The sequence below is a fragment of the Leucoraja erinacea genome, chromosome 3, assembly GCF_028641065.1.
Source record: "Leucoraja erinacea ecotype New England chromosome 3, Leri_hhj_1, whole genome shotgun sequence".
NCBI lineage: Eukaryota > Metazoa > Chordata > Chondrichthyes > Rajiformes > Rajidae > Leucoraja > Leucoraja erinaceus.
The window spans coordinates 25042319-25056987 of NC_073379.1; positions in this window are offsets into that span (position 1 = coordinate 25042319).

Consider the following 14669-nt stretch of genomic DNA (forward strand, 5'->3'; position numbering starts at 1 on the left):
AAGGAAAATCATGCTTGACTAATCTTCTGGAATTTGTTGAGGATGTGACAAGCAAAAGGGATGAAGGGTGGCCAGTGGATATAGTGTATCTAGACTTTCAGAAAGCCTATGATAAGGTCCTACATGGCAGACTGGTGACTAAAATTAGAGCACATGGTATTGGGGGTAGGGTGTTGACATGGATAGAAAATTGGTTGGCAGACAGGAAGCAAAGTGAACGGGTCCTTTTCAGAATGGAAGGCAGTAGCGGGTGCAGTGCCGCAAGGCTCGGTGTTGGGGCCGCAACTTTTTACCATATATTAATGATTTGGAAGAGAGAATTAGGAGCAACACTTTTAGGCGGATTTTGACACATCCTCAACCAATCCCCCAGGCTATCATCTCATTCAGATGAAGTGGTCCATGAGAGTGTAAGAGCTCCTAGGAAATCAACATTAGACATTGCCTCAACGTCCTTACGACTGGATTTAGACACAAGTACCTCTAATACACAAGTATAAGATTCTCAGTGGTATTAAAGTGGCATTAATCCACCCGCTCGCTGTTAGACTAGCGCAAACACTTACATGAGTTGCCAGGCCTCAAAATGAGAACACAATACTAGATTTTCCTCAACATTTTTCTGTGAGAGTGAGTTACACTTTTGAGCCCTCAGTGACTATAAAAGTAAGTAAAACTTATTTGTGAAAAAAATAAATATGTCAGACCCCTAATTTTTCAATGGTTCTTTAATACCCGTTGAATATACAGTGCTTCTAAAATGTTTAGATTCAATCCGTGGCTTTACATCTACTATGAAAGACAGGCCTGGTTACAACTTAGGAAGTGGGACTCGTGCCAATCCTAAGTAAGGTCGGTCTCTTCAGATCTGAATTCTCTCACCCTCGTGTCTCCCTCGTTCTCTCTCTCTCGCCCTCTCAATTGTATTTCCCTCTCTCTCGGTTTGCTGCAGAAGAGACCTCATTGCCATTAATTCCATCTGCGTGCCTCTTTCAGCACGGGCCTGTTACATTTCAGAGCTCAACCATGCTGACTGATTACCAACACAGGCGCGCATAAGTAAACCCTTGCTGCTATTGTCTCACTAGATTAACTTTGCTACTGCTCCTGAATAATTTTAAATTTGGAATTTTAATAACTGCCTGAGAATTAAAAATTGCTAAACTAAACATACTTCAGCACATTCCAGGCTAATTCTTTGCTAAGTCTGCAATTAATTTACTGCCCAGACACATATTTATATAGTATCATTAATGTATTAATATGTTCCAAGCCATTTTACCAGAGCATTAGCAGACAAAGTTCGGACGTTTGGGCCAAACCAACGCAGGTGACAAAAGCTTGGTTAGGAAGGGTTTTAAAGAGCATTAATTAAGACAAGAGACCAAGGTTTTAGTTGGGGGAGGCAAGGTTAGTGTAGAATAGTGTAGTTTATGATTGGGTAAATGCAAGGCCACTGGTAGTGCTTGAAATGGAAACTTACCTGAACCTCAAAGATGAGAAGGTCATGTGATAGAAGTAGAATTAGGCCATTCGGCCCATCAAATCTACTCCGCCATTCAATCATAGCTGATCGATCTCTCCCTCCGTACCCCATTCTCCTGCCTTCTCCCCATAACCTCTGACACCTGTACAAATCAAGAATCTATATATCTCTGCCTTAAAAATATCCACTGACAGCCTTCACAGCTCTCTGTGACAAAACATTCTACAGATTCACCCTCTGACTAAAGACATTTCTCCTCATCTCCTTCCTAAAAGAACGTCCTTTAATTCTGAGGCTATGACCTCTAATCCTAGACTCTCCCACGAGCAGAAACATCCTCTCCACATCCACGCTATCCAAGCCTTTCACTATACTATATGTTTCATTGAGGTCCCCCCCTCATTCTTCTAAACTCCGGTGAGTACAGGCTCGGTGCCGACAAACGCTCGTCATAGGTTATCATACTCATTCCTGGAATCATCCTTGTAAACCTCCTCTGGACTATCCCCAGAGGCTGCAAATCCTTCCTCAGGTGCCCAAAGTTGCTCACAATATTCCAAATACGGCCTTACCAGCCCCTTATAGAGGCTCAGCATTACATCCTTGCTTTAGAAATAAATGCTAGCATTGAGTTTGTTTTCTTTACTACCAATCTTGCAGGTAGTCATATGCAAAGGGAGGAAAAGGAAATTAGAATGTTTTAATTCTCTAGTTTAGTTTAGTATTTCTCTAGTTTAGTTTAGTGATACAGAGTGGAAAACATGGTTCTTCGGCCCAGCGAGTCTGCCCCTACCAGCGATCTCCATGCCCTAGCAGACACAACATACTAGGCACAATTTACAATTTTTATCAAAGCCAATTAACATACAAACCTGTATGTCTTTGGAGTGTGGGTGAAAACCGGAGCACCCGGAGAAAACCCATGCAGTCACAGAGAGAACTTACAAAGTCCATACAGACAGCCCCCATAGTCAGCATCTGGGTTTCTGTCGCTGAGTTAGATGGCAACTTATACAATACAATTTCTACAAGTTTTTTTTGTCACATTGCACAAAAGTGCAAGTAAAATGATATGTCTTCGGCGATACCACTGATAAAGGGCACACCTAAAACCAATAAAATCCAAACCCTAAACATCCACCACAGCATTCATAGGGACTGGTGGAAGGCACACAATTTTATCAAAGCCATTTTCCCCCGTGGTCAGACCTGTATGCAGCAGTCGCTGTGGTGTCCAGATGGGAGAGGACAAGGTACAAGTCCAGGTAGAAAGAGTCGGCTCATCCCCACCGGAGACCGCAGCTTTTAGTTGGTATAGGCCGGCGGCCGAAGATTTAAAGTTCCCTCCACGTCGCAGCCATAAGCACCGCAGTCTGCAGGGCCATCGTGACACCACTCTGCTGCTGTTGCAGTCACCGTGCCACCTCTTTATAAATTAATAAAGTAAGATTTTGTACTCATTCGCAGTTTCAAACCCATCTGCATCTTATGCACATCGCATTTTCTATAAGGTACATAAAATTCTGTGGAGCATAGATAAAGTGAATTGCCACAGGCATTCTTCAGGGTAGGGATGTCCAAAGGGGTGAGAGCTTAGGTTTAGTGTGAGAGGGGAAAGCTTTCTAATGCCCCTGTCACACTTAGGAAACCTGAACGCAAACCTCTGGTGACCTTGCGCCCCACCTAAGGTTTCCATGAGTCGCCAGAGGTTTTGGTCACTCGCCTGGAAAGCCTCCACCAAAGAGTCAGCTGCATCTACTGACCAAATATCCTACAGGATCTTTGCTACCGACCGCACACACACACACACATCACAAAGGTTGGGGCCAGGGACAGCGGAGGAGCACTGTCTGCGCGATGAAGAGGAAGGTAAACGGTTGCCACAGAGCATGGTAAGTCCTTTAGAGAGTGCGGGAGGGAGGGAGAGAAAAGGAAAGAAGGGGAGAAAAGGGGAGAGAGAAGGAGAGAAGGACAGAGAAAGGGAGAGAGAAGGGGAAGAGAAGGGGAGAGAGGCGGCGAGAGAGAAGGGGGAAGAAGGGGAGAGAAGGAGAGAGAAGGGGGGAGAAGGGGGGAGAAGGGGGCAGAAGGGGAGAGAACGGGAGAGAAGGGGGGGAGAGAAGGAGTGGAGACAGTTTTAAGAAGTTTAATAAAGTTAGCGGGCATTTTACCTTCCGGCGGATCTTCTAAGTCCTGAAAACCAAAGATCCTATAGGATCTTTGCTGAAAACTCCAATGAGCCAATCAAAATGTCCAGTCAGCGAAGGAGATTGCCTTCGACTGCCTGTAAGTAAATAGCAACCCCACTCCACTGGCTTCGACCAAACCACAACCTATTTTTAATCAAGGCCGGTTTTGAATTAGTTTAAATAATCGCAGGAACATAGAAGAGGCCTTGACTACGCAGAAACCACTTTCAATCATTAGGGAGAGTGACCAAAACCTCCAGGAACCTCACGGAAACCTTGGGTGGGGCGCAAGGTCACCAAAGGTTTCCATTCAGGTTTCCTACGTGGGACAGGGGCTTAAGGGACCTGAGGGGCAACCTTTTCACACAGAGTGTGGTGGTGTATGTATGAAACAAGCAGCCAGAGAAATCGGTAGAAGTGGGTTCATTTAAAAGACACTTGGGCAGGTACATGGACAGAAATATTTGGAGGGATATGGGCCAGCAGCAGGCAGGTTGGTTAGCGGGTCGTTTGGGAAACTTGATCAGCAAGGACGAGTTAGGACGAGGGGCCTGATTCTGTTCTGTGCAGCTCTATGACTCTATAACGCCGACTGCCCATGGGCAACACAGAAGAAAAGGTGCAAGTTATGCCAATGCTCAGCTTTCAAAACAAATAGAAAGTTTATTCATAATATTAACCGGAGAATCATTTTAAATGCAGTGAATATTTTATGTCAATAAATTGCTGAACTCAATTATTATTTGAAAATATGGTGGGGCTGATCAAGATAATTTATCAATTAGTAATGTACCATCTTTGAAAAATCAATTAATTTCTTTATCAATTTCTTCCTGTTTGACTAAATTGTATCCAGTAAAACATTGATATATTAGCAAAGAAATCTTTATGATAAAATATATTTATATATTTAAGAAACATCCAGACAAATACTTGAATTGTAATGGCTTAGAAGACTATGGACCTAATACAAGGAAATTGGAGTAATGTACTGTAGATAGGCATAGCAAGTAGTATGGACATCCTGGACCACAGTGCCTATTTCTGTGCTGTGCAGCTCTACCATTCTCTGTCTCCATAACTTACATTTGCCTGGTGAACATAGGGATCATTATCGGCTTTTTAATTCCAAATATTCCACCCTAGCTGATGTACTAGAGTTTTGAACATCACATAAACAATCACGGTGAATTAAGACATTGTAATAGTGCTCAGAGGCCAGGATCTTTGATACAGAGAAAGTGGTAGAGGTGGGTTTAGTTAGGACATTTAAAAGACACAGGAAAGCTGGCAAGGGTGCAAGCTGGAAAGGGTGCAGAGAAGATTTAAGAGGATGTTGCCTCAAGGGCCTGAACTACAGAGGATGAGGGGTGACCTTATAGAGGTGTACAGAATCGTGAGAGGGATATATCAGGTAAAAGCACAAAGTCTCTTGCCCAGAGTGGGAGATTCCAAAACCGGTGGACATAGGTGTAAGGTAAGGGGGGGAAAGATTGAATAGGAACCTGAGGGATAACTTTTTTACACAAAGGGCGGTGGGTGTGTGGAATGAGCTACTGGAGGAAGTAGTTAAGGCAGGAACCATCGCAATGTTTAAGAAGCATTTAGACAGGTACAAGGATAGGATAGGTTTTGAGGGATATTGGTCAAACGCAAGCAGGTGGTACTAATGTAGATGGGACATGTTGGTCAGTGGACATGTTAGGCTGATTGGCCTGTTTCCTTGCTGTATGAGTCGAACACTCTATGACTCTATGACTCTATGACACTTGGACAGGTACTCGGACAAAAAGATTTGGAAGGATATGGGCCAAGAGCAGGCAAGTTGATCTTTGATTCCGAGAAGCGAGTTCAAATTACACCATGGCAGATTGAAAATTTTGTAAGTACATTTCAAGTAAATGCATTGGAAATCTAAACAGAGCTTGCAGTTGTGAAATTGTCAGATTGTCATTGAAAACTCATTTAATATCTTTTAGGGAGAACATGGATAGGCGAGGCTTTGGGTCGAGACCCTTCCTCAGATCTATCCATGTTCTCCAGAAATGCTGCCTGACCTGCCGAGTTACTCCAGCGTGCTATGTCCTTCAGGTTTACAGGTTAATTAGCCTCTGCAAATTGCCCCGAATGTGGCGGGAGTGGATGAGAAAGTGGGATAACATAGGGGCGGCACAGTGGTGCGGCAGTAGAGTTGCTGCCTGACAGCGCCAGAGACCAGGTTCGATCCTGACCACGGGTGCTGTCTGTGCCGAGTTTGCATGTTCTCCTGTGACCGCAATGGTTTTCCCCGGGTTCTCCCACACTCCAAATATTGGACAGATTTGTAGGTTAATTGGCTTTGGCAAAGAGAGTAAATTGTTCCTAGTGTGTAGGATAGTGCTAGTGTATGGGGATCGCTGGTCGGCGATGACTCGGTGGGCCGAAGGGCCAGTTTCCGAGCTGTACCTTTAAACTAAACTAAAGAGAGGAAAATTTGCCATCCTTACCCTGTGCAGCATAGAAGGCAACTTGATTATCAAGACGTTCCTCAGTCCCGGAGGAGACAGGGATGGTGAATAACTACCAGTGTCACCAGCAAAGGTACCATCCCGTAAACAAGCGAATACAACAAAAATAAAGTATTGATGGGAAAGCAGATTTTGTGAGAGAGAATTGAAGGATGTACCGCTGCTGGTTTCTAGTCCACTGCTCTCTTCCCATCCCCTCCCCCAACAAGACCTCTGCTGTTGAGAAACTCTCCACCTGGAAAATCTCACACAAAAGAAAGTAATCAAGTTTGAACGTCAGTCAAGCCAAAGATTTGAACCCACGACCCTTTGGGTTGTAAGGTCAAAACTCTTCTGCTTGAACTACAGGGTAACCCATAAGCAAAGACATTTGTTATTCTTTGATAAAGACATTTGTCAGTTTGACTCAGGTGGTAGCACTTTCTGCTGTGCAAGTCAGATAGTTATAGGTTTAATGCATCCTCTCCCTTTCAGGTACTGCATGCATAAAGAAGGCTGACACCCTATTGAGTTCTCTAATGTCATTGTTAAACTGAGACCCACTTCCACTCATTCAGGTTGATGCTGAAACTCACCCCCCATCACCATCTAAAGAACAGGGACGTACGTTTGCTCTCCACATCCAGGCTAATACTTCTCCCTTAACCAGAGCCCTTGGGACTGTTCCTCTTTGGGTACAAGACGATTTAACAGAAGGGCTAAAAATGACTTAGGTGCCCAAGGCAATCAACAGAATGAAATTTGTTTCAGCAGCGGACGGGGAGAAATAAGTTATAAAACGTTAGCAAAAGAACCAAAGAGATGACGTCTGAAGAAGGGTCTCAGACACTAAACTTCACCTATCTGTATTCTCCGGAGATGTTGCCTGACCCGCTGAGTTTCTCCAGCATTTTGTGCCTACCTTTGGTATAAACCGGCAGCTGCAGTTCCTTTTTATTACAAGGAGCGGAGGAGTCTTTCCTCTTCAAGGCAGAGACTTGTTATCTTTAATTTTGATGAAGTGTGTGGTCAAAACTAAAGCTTTCAAGGCACTTGGAGCCAAAACACAATGTACAGACAAATGTACTTAATTAGTAGGGTAAAGAAATTACAAACAAACGAGGTCCAGGAGGTTTCTGAGGCCCATGTAATAGACAGATAGAAAAAAACAATTAGAGAACCTAATGGAAAATTACTATGAGACTGAAGGGAAAATGTATAAGATGGGGAAACAATATCTGGAAAAGCATGTAAATTTTGGGCAATTCATTTTCTGAAAGGTATAACAGTGACGGCCATCTCAATATCTGAGAAATAAGAGACTGCAGATGAAATGTGTGCGAAGGAACTGCAGATGCTGGTTTAAACCGAAGATAATCACAAAATGCTGGAGTAACTCAGCGGGGCAGGCAACATCTCTGGAGAGAAGGAATGGGTGACGTTTCGGGTCGAGACCCTTCTTCAGACTGCAGATGCTGGAATCGTAAACATAAAACAAAGTACTGGAGGAAATCAGTAAAGCTACTGTCTTGCCATTGTCATCGTTGCTGGATTTGATTTGTCCATTTTATACCTTTCATTCATTTGTTCTTTGTACCTTTTCACATCTCTAATTTCCCTTTCCCATGAAGAAGGGTCTCAACCCAAAACGTCACCTGTTCCTTTTCTCAAGAGATGTTGCCTGACCCGTTGAGTTACTCCAGCATTTTGTGTCAATCTTGCCATGAGATGGTTCCTGAGACAAGAAGTCTAGAACATGAAACATAGAACATGAAACATAGAACGTAGAACAGCACAGGCACAGGATCAGTCCCTTCATCCAACAATGTTCTTGCCAAACATGATGCTAAGTTAAACTAATCTCTTCTGCCTGCACGTGATCCATATCCCTCCATTCACTATATAATCCATATGCCTATCTGAAGCCTCTTTAATGTTACTATCATATCTGCCTCCATCACCACTCCTGGAATTGCTTCCCTGGCAATGATCACTCTGTGTGTAAAAACTTGCCCGGCACATCTCCTTTAAACGTTGCCCCTCTCACCATCAGCAGCACAGTGGCGCAGCAGAAGAGTTGCTGCCTTAAGGGCTGTCCCACTTGGGTGACTGAATTGCCGAGTTTAGAAGAATTTGAAAAAATGACATGTTGAAGACCCCCTTTGACTCTGTAGAAGACCTCCTTCGACTTCCTTCGACTATGTTGAAGACCAGCTTCGACTAGCTACGACTAGCTACGACTAACTTCGGGAAAATTGGACACCGAATAGTGGAGAGTGAAGACGACCTCCTTCGATCTCCTTCAACCTCCCTTCGACTATGAAGAAGACTATCTACGACTACCTTGTGCAACTCCAGAGCAAACAAAATCATGAGAGATCCCTTCCACCCCTGCAACGGACTGTTCCAGCCGCTACGGTCAGGCAAACGCCTCCGTTGCCATGCGGTGAGAACGGAGAGGTTGAGAAGGAGTTTCTTCCCAGAGGCAATTCGGACTGTAAACGCCTATCTCACCAGGGACTACTCTACAGAACGTTTATCCTTCCATTATTTATTATGTAAAAGAATATGTGTGTTATGATTGTGTTTATAATTTGTTTGGTTGTTTTGTTGTTTGTCTTTTGCACAAAAGTCCGCGAGCATTGCCACTTTCATTTCACTGCACATCTCGTATGTGTATGTGACAAATAAACTTGACTTGACTTACTTGACTTGACTTGACTTCAACTACCTTTGACTACCCTTGATTACTTACGACTAACATGACGACCTACTACGTGACCTAGCTGAGGCCTCGAGTACGCGGAGACCACTCTCGAGCATGAAGGAGAGTTACGAAGACCTCCGACAACCTCGTGTTGACCATGCTGCTAGTAGGTCGCCCAAGTGGGACAAGCCCTTTACAGTGCTTGCAGCACCGGAGACCCGAGTTCGATCCTGATAAGGGGTGCTGTCTGTACGGAGTTTGTACGTTCTCCCTGTGACCTGCGTGGGTTTTCTCCAAGATCTTCGGTTTCTTCCCACACTCCAAAGGCGTAAAGGTATTTAGGTTAATGAGCTTGGTGTTTGTGTAAATTGTCTCTAGTGTGCATAGGATAGTGTTAATGTGCGGGGATCACTGCTCGGGCCGAAGGGCCTGTTTCCGCGCTGTATCTCTAAACTAAGCTAAACTAAACCTTAAAGCTATGCCCTCTGGTCTTTGACATTTCCACCCTGGGAGAAAGGATCTGTCTACCCTATCAATGCCACTCATAATTTTACCTACTTCTATCAGGTCACCCCTCAACCTTTGTTGCTCCAGAGAAAGTAGAAAGTGCCAAGAGAGCTACCAAGTGGAACACACCAGCCGTTTGCTGGAAATTCATCCCTAATAATGAATCATTAATTATTTTTGCGGTAGAAACGGGGCATTGTACACTACCCCTGAAATTAATTTCACTGCCTTCAATACGGTGCAGGAACAGGGGAAGAATTCCTAGTGAACTTTGGGGTATATTATGGCTGGTTTGAGATTGCTAAGGTTTTGTTACCAATTGGCAAGTTAGAAAGAAGCATTTTCAAGCGTCAAGAGTATTTGTCCTTTGCATAGAAATGGGAACATTGAAACTCATACTTGCAGCAGCATAACTGATCTGCAAACACAGTACTCGTAGATGACTCAATAAACAAAAGAGAGTTCAAGAAATTAAAATAAAATAATATTAGTGCAAAACTAAAGCCTGAAGTCCCTAGCAAGACAGTTCGTAGTTCATAGTTTAGTTGGTGTTTGTCAAAGTCAAAGTCAATTTTATTTGTCGCTTGCACCCGAAGGTGCAGTGAAATGTAGTGTTGTAGTGTTCAAGAGCTTGTTGGTAGTTGGGAGAAAGCTGCTTCTGAACCTGGAAGTCAAGGTTTTCACACTCCTCTACCTTCTTCCTGATCATAGGAATTAAATGAGAGCATGGTCAGGTGATGAGCAGTTTTTGCGCATTCAGTAGCGACGGAAGGAAAGATTTATTTGATCAAGGTATAATGGGATCCCCTGCAATGCAGCAGATGCTGTCTCAATAAATAATTTAAAATCTGATGTCAATGCAATGTCCTTGTCAAAGATGTAAAATATGATGAAGACTGAAGAGTCCCGAACCCAAAACGTCATCTTTCCATATTCTCCAAAGATGTTGCCTGACACGTTGAGTTAATCCAGCATTTTGTGTCTATTTTTGTTATGAGGAATTATTGTGCAGTGGAGTCAGGGTGGCAGAAGATCTTTGTTTTACAGAAGATAGACAAAATGCTGGAGAAACTCAGCAGGTGAGGTAGCATCTGTTAAGGTCATTTTATCATTCCTAAAAGTCAATAATCACTTTATTAGGCCTCCAAATGTACATATAAAGATGAGAACTTAAATGCCATAATTAGCAAGTCTGCAGATAACACTTGCATAGATAGTGAAGATGGTTGTCAAAAATTGCAGCAGGATCTTCATCGGTTTGGCAGGTGGGCTGAGGAATGGTTGATGGAATTTAATACAGAGAAATGTGAGTTGATGCATTTGGGAACACTAACATGCGTAAAACCTACACAGTGAACAGGAAGGCTCTGGGGTGTGTTGTAGAGCAGAGGGATCTAGGAGTCCAGGTGCATAGTTTATTGAAAGTGGAAGATAGGGTGGTCATAAAGCCTTTTGACACATTGACTTTCATCAGTCAGTATTGACTTCCATCATGACTGTATTGAGTACAGAGGTTGGGAGGTCATGTTGGAGTTGCATAAGGGATTGGTGAGGCCACATTTAGAATATTGTGTTCAGTTTTGGACACCATGTTATAGGAAAGATAATGTCCAACTGGTCATTTAAGAGGATGTTGCCAGGACTTGAGGGAGAGTTTGAGCAGGCTGGGACTCTATTCCTTTGAGTGAAGGGGGATGAGGGGTGATTTTATAGAAGTGTACAAAACCAGGAGAGGAATAGATTGGGTAGACACGCAGAATTTGGAATTGAGGACCAGAGGATATAGGTTTAAAGAGAGGGGGGAAATATTTAATGAGACCCCGAGGGTTAACCTTTTTCACACATAGGGTGGTGGGTGTATGGAACGAGCTGCCGGAGGAAGTAGTTGAGGCAGGGACTATTGCAATGTTTAAGAAAAATTTAGACAGGTATATGGATAGGACAGGTTTATAGGGATTTTGGCCAAATGCAGGCAGGTGGGACAATTGTAGATGGGACATGTTGGCCGATGTGAGTCATTGGGCAGAAGGGTCCTTTTCAATGCTGTTAGACTCTATGACCCTAAGACTCTACAAAGACTATACATGATTACAATTGAGCCATCCACAGTGCACAGATACATGATAAGGGAAATTGTTTAGTGCAAGATAAAGTCCAGTAAAGTCTGATTCAAGAGAGTCCGAGTGTCTGCAATCAGGTAGATGGTAGCTCAGGACCGCTCTCCAGTTGTCAATAGGATAGTTCAGTTGTCTGATGACAGCTGGGAAGAAACTATCCCTGAATCTGAAGGGGTGCGAAAAAATACATGTGAAATGAGTAGAGCGAAGAAAAGGATAGCAGAGTGTAGAATATCATTCTCAGCATTTAGAGTGCACCAGTTCTAGAGACAAAGTCTAATTTCCACAATGAGCTAGAGGAGAATTGGGCAGTACCTTGGCTTACGGAGCCTCCACAAATCTCTGGGGTAGGCAAAATTCTTAACGGCATAGCATACAACTCAGGTCAAGGCACGGACTATTAGTTCAGGCACAATAAGGGCATTAAATATTCAACATGCCAGCAACCCCCATGTCCCGTGGAAGAATGAAATAGCCTCCCACTGCAGTGTATGATTGCATTCTATGAGCAATATCACTAATAACTTTCAAATTGTCTTTCAGGGAAACTTAGATTGCAAGATATTTAAACATTTGCCTGCATCGTCACTTCAAAGCCGTCCTTTGTAAGATTCAGCATTCTGACAGGTTGTGGAGGGCTATGATTAGACGCTATGTAAATGCAGGTCTTGTTGTTTTATAGCCTCCAGCTTTCCGGTACATTAAACCAAAAGGGATTGTGTGTGTTCAATTAGGAGCTCTGCAGCCATTTCTTTATAAAAGCACTACATATATTCTTTCCAAATTCGACTACAAACAGAAGGTGCATTGGCATCTGTCCAAGAACAAAATAAGAATAATAAGGCCATTTTTTCTGACCTCGGCCCCTTGGGGAATAAGGTTTTCCGTGCACATAATCAGGGAAAGGAGGGTGGGTGTGGGGGGGGGGGGGGTGGGGTTGGGGGGGTTGGGGGGGGGGGGGGGGGGCGGGTGCGTTGGAGACTTGCTACACCAGGTGGTGTTTAAAAACGGTGACTGGAATCGCAGGAGAGGATGGAGTGGATCGAAGCCGGCTGCTTCCACACGACGGAGGTGGCTAAAATGAAGGAGCGTCAGTCGACAATTAAATGCCAGTGATTTGGGAAACAGATTGGAAGGCTACGACATGCCTTGCCAGAGTTAGTGACTGAAGGAGAGACTCTGTAAAACGGAATAAAATAAAGGAGTTCTTCATGGCTGGAAAAGGGGTCAAGGAAAGAGCATTCACGTTGCGGCCCTGTTTCCACCAATCTTTCCACCACCACACACAAGAAGCACAAGAAACAACAAGACAGACAGACACCATTGCACACAGATGCCGAGAAGTGTGTTCAGCTCTGGCTGAACAACTTCCAATCTTGGTGGGGACTCGAGAAGAAGAAGATGACTGGAAAAGTACTGTCAAAGACCATGAGACCATAAAGGGCCTGTCCCACTTACGCGATCTTTTCGGCGACTGCCGGCACCCATCATAGGTCGCCGAAAATTTTCAACATGTTGAAAATTCAGCGGCGACCAGAAAAACGCTGCGACTCTTTGGGTGACTAGGAGACCTCTCACGATCATACAGGCGAACACTGGCGACCTCTCACGACCATACAGGCAACCCCCTGGTGACATGCCCTCTGGTGACACCCCGCGACACCCGCGACACGTCGCCAGGTGTCCACAGTGTGGTCGTGAGAGGCCTCCTAGTCACCCAAAGAATCATAGCGTCTTTATGTTCGCCGCTGAATTTTCAACATGTTGAAAATTTTCGGCGACCTATGACAAGTGCCAGCAGTCGCCGAACAGGTTGCGTAAGTGGGACTGGTGCTTTAGGAACATGATTAGGCCATTCAGCCCATTGAGTCTGGGCCGGTATAGACAGAAGGTTCTGGATTTATTCAACTGGATAGGCATTGTCTATGGAAAGGGATTAATGCTTCAGGTCAAAGACACATCTTCAGACATGATACATAATTAAATGTGGAAGCAATAGGAGCTTGGCTACAATGTACAATTCTACTGTTGTATGTCCTCACACAAACATAGACTGCCATGCTGAATATATTCCTAGATATAGTGGATGTGGAAAGGATGCTGCCAGTAATGGGAGAGTCCAGAACCAAAGACACAGACCAAGAATAAAATTATATTCCTTTAGAAGGGAGATGAGGAGGAATTTATTCAGCCAGAAGGCGGTGAATCTATGTAATTCATTGCCACAGATGCCTGTGCAGGCCAAGTCACTGGGTATTTCTAAGGCAGAGAATCCTTTAGTTCCTCTAACTAGAGGTTGCTGATTGATAGGTTCTTCCTAATCTGGAGATTGATAGGTTCTTGATTAGTAAAGGCATCAATGGTTACGGGGAGAAGGCTGGAGAATGGGGTTGAGGGGGAAAGATGGATCAGCCACAATTGAATGACGGAGTAAACTCTTTAGACTTTAGACTTTACTTTAGAGATACAGCGGGGAAACAGGACCTTTGGCCCACCGAATCCATGTCCACCAACGATCATCGCATACACAAGCATCATCCTACAACTAATGACAAATTACCAAACCCAATTAACCTGCAATCCTGTACGTCTTTAGAATGTGGGAGGAAACCGGAGCACCCGGAGGAAGCCCGTGCGGTCACAGGGAGAACGTACAGACTCCACACAGACAACACCCATAGTCAGGAACGAATGCGGGTCTCTGGCGCTGTAAGCCCGCAACTCTACCGCTGCGCCACTGTGCTGTCCTTATGAACATGATCATCGTGGGAACATCAGTATTTCAGGACACAATCCATTCTCCGAGTTCCTCGAGAGGTTTGTTTGTAGCTCAAAATTCCAGCTAATCTGCAACTTTATGTTCTTGCATTTCACTAACCAAGCTAGGTGGTTCCTTGCAACAACCAGCCACACCACAGCATGGCAAAAGACCTGCTTGATAAGTCAAAGCAATATCCAAAGTAGCTTGTTTAGTTTAATTCAGTTTAGAGATACAACGAGGAAATAGGCCCTTTGGCTCACCGGGTCTGCGCCGACCAGCGATCCCCGCATATTAACACTATCCTGCACACACTAGCGACAACTTTTACATTTACCAAGCCAATTTACCTTCATACATGTACATCTTAGCAGTGTAGGAGGAAACCGAAGCTCTCAGAGAAAACCCACGCGGTCACGGGA